Source organism: Haplochromis burtoni, unplaced genomic scaffold, assembly GCF_018398535.1.
Source record: "Haplochromis burtoni strain Fernald_Lab_line unplaced genomic scaffold, NCSU_Asbu1 Contig_78, whole genome shotgun sequence".
NCBI classification, from domain to species: Eukaryota; Metazoa; Chordata; class Actinopteri; order Cichliformes; family Cichlidae; genus Haplochromis; species Haplochromis burtoni.
The window spans coordinates 2,214,345-2,221,207 of NW_024582439.1; positions in this window are offsets into that span (position 1 = coordinate 2,214,345).

Below are 6,863 nucleotides of genomic sequence, written 5' to 3' on the forward strand. Positions count from 1 at the left end.
ACACACACACACACACACACACACACACACACACACACACACACACCAGTACACTAAACACCAGCTGCAAATGGAGTTAATAAAGAGGTAAGAAGGAGAGAAGGATGATCGTATTTGTCACTAATATAAATGGCTTCATTAATGTGACGTGAAAGAAAAGATCCCACAGTCACAAAGTAATAAGGGCACTGTGCAGGCTTTGTGTTTGTTAAAGCAGCTTAAGCATGCATTTGCATTTTAATGCACTTGAGTATATATAATGAGGTGAAGCGCAGAAATAGTGTTTATTGTTTCTGTTACTACTGAGGTTCACACCTGCAGCTTCTGTTTGAATAGTCTCATTGTACCTAAGCACAATTTTTAAAACAATGGGTTTCAGGAGGACGAGAACTTTATCATATCAAATCTTTTATTCTCAACAAATGCTTCATAATTGCTTTGTGGCAGTTCTGTTCATATAAGTTAAAGGGCTCATTTTTTGTGTAATAATGTGCTTGTTTTAAATTCAAACAAACACAGACCGTGCCACTGCATTGTATCTGATGAGTAAGGTAATTTTCCTCAGAAAATGCAAACCTTTTTAATGCAAATTCTGTTTATACTCTAATTTCTGTTTATGGGAAGAGTAATGCGGCGACTCTCAGACAGAGATTTTGTGGTATTTGCCAAACGCCAATCATATTCCATGAGTCATTCCTTCTGTTTTCGCAGCCTTATAGCCGAGCGGTGGAGACACATGTAGACAGTAATCCTGAGTTAATGTGATTGCACAGCAGACAGGGAGATAAAGTACTCTTAGTAAAAGCCTATTCTTCAAATAAATGTTTACTATTCCAGCAGTGCCGTAAAGGCAAGGCTTTTAGATTGAGCATGTGTAATAGCTTCAGTGAGCAACACTAATTCCTAAAGAAACCTGCTAGATGGTGCTGTTACACTGTGAAAATAAAGTGAAAATCAACACTGGGTTTTAAAAAGTCATGTCAAGCTCTAAGCTGAAATAAATAAGAATGTGATTAAAATCAGTCAAGTGTTTTTGCACAGGGGTTCCTGGAACTAAAATGAACCGCCTTGCCTTTGAATTTTAATTCTGTCCTCTCTGAAAGCTTGTCATTGTTCAAGGATGTGGGTGCTGGGCAGTAGTGAAATGTGTTTCTGAAAGATACCGAGTGTTTAGAGCAATTAAATCACCTATTAGCAAGTAAATACTATAAAAAACAAAAAGGTTGAAACTGAATTCCCGCAGAATAAAAATGAACTTCAGTTGCACAAAAGCAGACGTTTGACTGAAGAGTTTAATTCAATGATTTAGTTCCAGAAATGCATGAAAGGAGTGTTAAAATTATATTCAGGAACATTAAAAAAAAAGAAGCAATTTTAGTAAATATCAGAAGTGGGTGGTTATTTAGACATTTGGCAGTTGTGAAGAGTGGATGCTGTTGTTGATGGGCACACTCCACAGTCTGTCTAGCATCTTTTAATTGAAACCACACAATGGCAAATGCTATATTTGTGTGTGTTTTAAAAAAATCTGTTTACTAAACATGTTTTTCCAAATGAAGACTGTCAAACTCAGCTGTAAGACTATGGTGGTAACTGCTGTTTGTGATGAATGGTTTTTATAGTTTACATAATCCAATTTATATAAGCAGGTGAAAAGTTAAATGGAAAAATTAACAATCATTGTGGGAATCAGGTGTTTCTGTTATGCTGCGGTGGGGCATTTGATAATTGGAGTCCAGCCTTTTCTTTAAAAGGAAGAGTAATTCCAAAGTTATTCTAAGTGATCATTGTATAATGAAACATCTCTATCCTACTTAAAGTGGGCTCTTACAGGATGGCAATGCCACCATAATTGATGGGTATAAAAATGATGTAACTCATATGCTATGGCCTTTAAAGTCATCACCTCTGTACTCAGTATGAGATCTTGACAGGAGTTAGATTGCAGAGACTATGTTGTGGAAAAATTGAAGTTCTGCATGTGACACTATATGAAACAGTTAATCACCACAGTTTTATGATATTTACAACTGTATCCAGTGACTTCTTGCCATAATGTGTCTTTTAATGTCATTTAATGCATGGTATATTTGTAGAGATAAGATCTAATGATAACTTTTGGTGAAACAGTGAGATCAAGGTGCATTAATAATATTTAAATCTTAGAGCTTTACCTCTTGACTTAATGAATATTTTAGATAAAGCAGTGGTGATCAAGCAAAATTAAACAGGGACTTAAACAGGGACACTCCACTACAGCCTTGTACCCTGTAGTCCTGTGCAGTGTTACCTTTCAGCCAGAAATTGTTTTTTTTCTCCACTGCAATGATTTTGTTAACATCTCCACCTTCTCTATACCAAGGACAATACTGATTTGTTATTGCGCCACCAATTGGGAGAACTCTCAGACTGGATTATGGCCAATAATGAGCTAAGCCTCCCTCTATAGTTATGAGGGCAATGAAATCCGTTATTCGGGTTATGAAACAGAAAGGAGAAGGGATTAACATTCTCCTGGCAATTGTGGCTATACTATCATTACTTAACTGCACCAGATGAGATGAGATTTGTCTTGCTAGTGATAGTTTTTGATATAAAATTAAAGAGTGGAAAAACGCACCACATAGAATTTACACAGAAAATATGATATATATGATGGAAATTGGCTATATATATATATATATATATACCTTGTATGTCAGTATGATTAAAATAAGAACACTAAACCACTGATAAGATGTTTTTAAACAAATAGAAGTAAAACTTATTGTTAATAGTTACATATTAATATTAGTTACATATTTCAAATTTACCTTAACCTCCACTCCAAATGACAGCCCTGAAATTATATACTATTAGTCTGTCACAGTAAATGAAATGTTATGCCAGCTGAAAAAAAAAGGATAATAACAAAAATAATAAAAAAAAATGTTTAGAGAGGAATGTTGGTGAACGTGCTGACAGAAATGTGAGAAGTACTTAAAGCACAAAACATGTCTCATCTTTCACAATGACCTTATTATTACACTGCACAAAAATAATGAATGCAGTGATTGGTGGTTTGAAGCCTCTACTTGTGAGTAGAATGGGTGCAGTCAGTGAAACCCAAGTTCCTGGTTAAATACCAAATTTGGTTAATAAGCTGTATCCCTGGCCAAGGGTGCGTCTTACAAAGAGTAAATAACATTTCAGTTAAATCCTAGAATTTCACTCACCTAAAACATAAACACATATCTCCTATAAAGGTTGGCAGATGGTTGCATTAAACCAAAAAGCACAATCCAGTTTAGTGACTCATATTAGCTGAGGTGATGCCTAGCAAACAATTAAACGGTTAAGCATCCGCCTCGTGGGTATATCTCTTGTTCTGAATATTCTCTTATTCCTCGACTGGCACACAAAGCAAAATAAAGGAGGCAGGACTGTACTGAGAGCCTAGAGTGTTCGGTGTGACTGGGTGGTAATGGCAAATGGTTTACATGGCTTGAGGCTCAGACAGAAGGGCCCATTACCAGAATTTTGCTTAAGGGCTAGTGAGGTGAGTATGAGCTCTGTTTGAGTTGATGGCATGATATAATGTTACTGTGTGAATATAAACATCTAAAGTGCCTCGAGTTGCATCTTGAGCTAAAGTCTGTGTAACACTTGTGATTTTAACTGTTACTCTCCCACATATGCACTTGTTTGCAATGTCACGGTGTTTGCACTTTGCAAGTTCTTGGTAACTGGTCATTTTTGCCTCATTTTGTGTTATTTTTATTTGTCGTGTAAATTATAAGGTCATAAGGTGAAGAATGGATTGGATACCTCGTTCCCCTTTAGGTCGTTACCATGCTTAGCGGGTCTCATTGGCTTATTCTGTCATTGTCCACTTGGGTCTCAATTAGAGATGAAGATTGTGTTATTGTAAGGATGATTGTTCTCATCCATGCAGCCTCTTCGCATAATTATTTCCCTGTGGTATGTGCCTCAAGAGAAGAAAAACATTGCTTTTAGCATCAACATAACGGATGTGTTCAAGACAACAGATGTTCATTTGAAGTCATGTCAGATGTCACACCACAGAACGATTTATAGTGCTATGTAAAGTAATCATTTCATTTTCTCTTTTTGTCGGAATGTAAAGCAAAGAGCAGGACTGAACAATAAATCTGTGTCACATTCACTGCCGATGGGGGAAAACTGCACTGAAAGAAGAATTTAAAGCAATCCTTTACGTTTTTTATTCTTCCATTACAATAGAGTAATGATGATGGTATCTATTTCACATGCTAGTAATCTATTTTTTGTGAATATTGAAATTATTCTTGACATTATGTTACAAATAGAATTCCATACTACAATATCTGTCAGAGAAATCATAATTATGTGTTTCCCTAAAAGGTTTTTGGCTTTTAGTAATCAGTTGAAATCTCATTCCCACTTCAAAATAATCTGCCAGGAAACTGTTCTTGCATGGCCAGTGAGTTGTCAAATGAGCCAAGTTCAAGTTTTTGTGTGTCTCTGTCGTTTGCTAGACCCGTCCATATCCAAGCAAGCATTAACCTTCTGGACTGAAAACTGAAGCCAGAGCAGAAGTACTGAAAGATTAGTTTTTGGAATTAAAGCTCAAGGCTGGCATCAATAGTAATTCAGTGTCCACAGACTGCCATATTAAAATGTACAACTTTAGAGTGGGAATAAACATGTTTATAGCATGATGTAAAAAAAAAGAAGCTTTTGGCAGGTGGTGCCAGTGCAGGTATCTGAAGTCTTGTCTTCTAGGCTTAACAATGAAGACACTGAACTTGAACTCTTCACCATTTATGTGGTGCTGGTACATTTTGAAGTAGTTTTAATTTTGTTTTCTGACCAACACAATTGTTTGTTGTGCTCTTAATTGTACAAGTGAAACTATAATATCTGTGTTTAGACATTGGACCAATACAACATATGAATACACTTTGTTAACCAAGCTCTGTAGCATCAGCTGTCCACTTTCTGTATGGTGATTATGTTATTACTGTAAGATCAGAGGTACAAGGTATAATGTTAAACCAATATGTAGATGATATCAGGTTTCTCACTCGCTGTTGATAAAGAGATGTCTATTTTTTAAATGTATGGAATGTCTATAATTGTGACATCTGTTCTGTTGTGGTTTTAACTGGCAGTCACCAAGACACAAAAAAAAATCTCAAAAAGAACAAAAAATGAAAATAACAAATATGGTCAATATATTACTAATAAAAGCTTCAAAATTTATGTTCACAAACCAGTGGATGACATTTTATTGGCTACATCTGCAATTTGTATACAGTGCCTATAATATACTGCCATTTTTTGCTATTTTCTATTTGCTCTCTTAACCACGTGTTTCGAAGAATGTATTGTTCAGTTAGCTCTGTCAGTTTTTAAGTCAATTTCATCATCTCTGTTGTAGTAAATTTGTGATCCAAGCTTGCTGGGGTAAAACAGGTCACATCTTCAGTGCCAAATACCAAAAAACACTTTTTAAATGTTTAAATAAATATAAATCAAAGGAATAAGCTGTTACATCAATCAAAAATACATTCTCCTATAGCACTGTCTGCAGTAAACAGCATGGCAATGTCTCTACCAAAATGCAAGTTTGGAAGTTTTTTATATTGATTAATAACCCCTAAAACACAAACCATTCAATATCAGTTTTACTAAAAAAAACAAATTATTTTGAAAGTCACCATTTATGATGCACTCCCATCAGTAATAAGTGAAATTTCTGTTTAATGTATTTAAAAATATCACAGCAAACACATCAGTGTATGACATCAAAAGCAGAGCTCTGTGTATCAGTTCCAACTGAGCTTTCTAGACAGCTGTGTTGTTTTGGGCAAAAGGCAAAAGCCTTTTAATTCATCATTCAAATAGTGATACTGCCATGTAAATGCTTCAGATAACAGGAATTCATAGGAGGAGAGGAGCACCCAGGCACACAAACAGACTTAAATCTTGGCCCTCAGCAAAAACACTTGATTAAGCTGTTTTAGTGCCCTTTAATCACTGGGTACTAAATATCTGACTCATAATGCATCAGTTATATCAGAAGATAAAACAGCTCTCGCTACGAACTGGCATTGATATTTAAAAAAGTAATCGAACAAATGGAATGATGATGTGGATGTGCAAGGGAATAAATGATACAAAAAGCTTAGATACTTGATGACAAATGTAAGAGCATTGACGTTATGTGAATTATTAAATCGCTTATGACACATTTTTAATCTTTTGAGTTGAATGATGTTGGATTCATTCAGATGTACGTACTGTATTGATGCTGTCCTAAAAACGCAAGCATAAAATGCCCGGAAATGACTAAGCCAAGTTACAAAACCCGTTGTATTCATAGTGATTACAAATACTTGAAAACCTGAATAAATGAGTGAAAACAACAAATGCAGATGCTTCCACAGAGGTGCACTGAATATTAACATTATGCAATCAACTTCCAGTAATTTTATTGAGTAATTTTATTTATAGACATGCTGAATTTGTATCAAGACAAGAAGAGGAAAAGATCCAAACAGGGGTGGGACTCACAAAATAACAATTCTGATAGGCTGGCCACAACAATGACTAGATCGTGACAATCATCTACCGCTGTGTGACCCAAAACTATGTGGCATACACCAAAAGAAGAGTACAAGGAGAAGATTTTTTGTAGTTGTAGCAACCACTGTGCATGTGGTTTTTGTCCATTTGCTTGGTAACTGCAAATCAACATGAAATTGCTCTTTGTGATTGTCTTTATTTTTTGATTAAACATCTCCATTCGGATCAGGGTGGTGCCTTTCAAGATATCAGAGGCCCACTGTGCCGCTCTGAATGGTCTGATAAGTATGAAC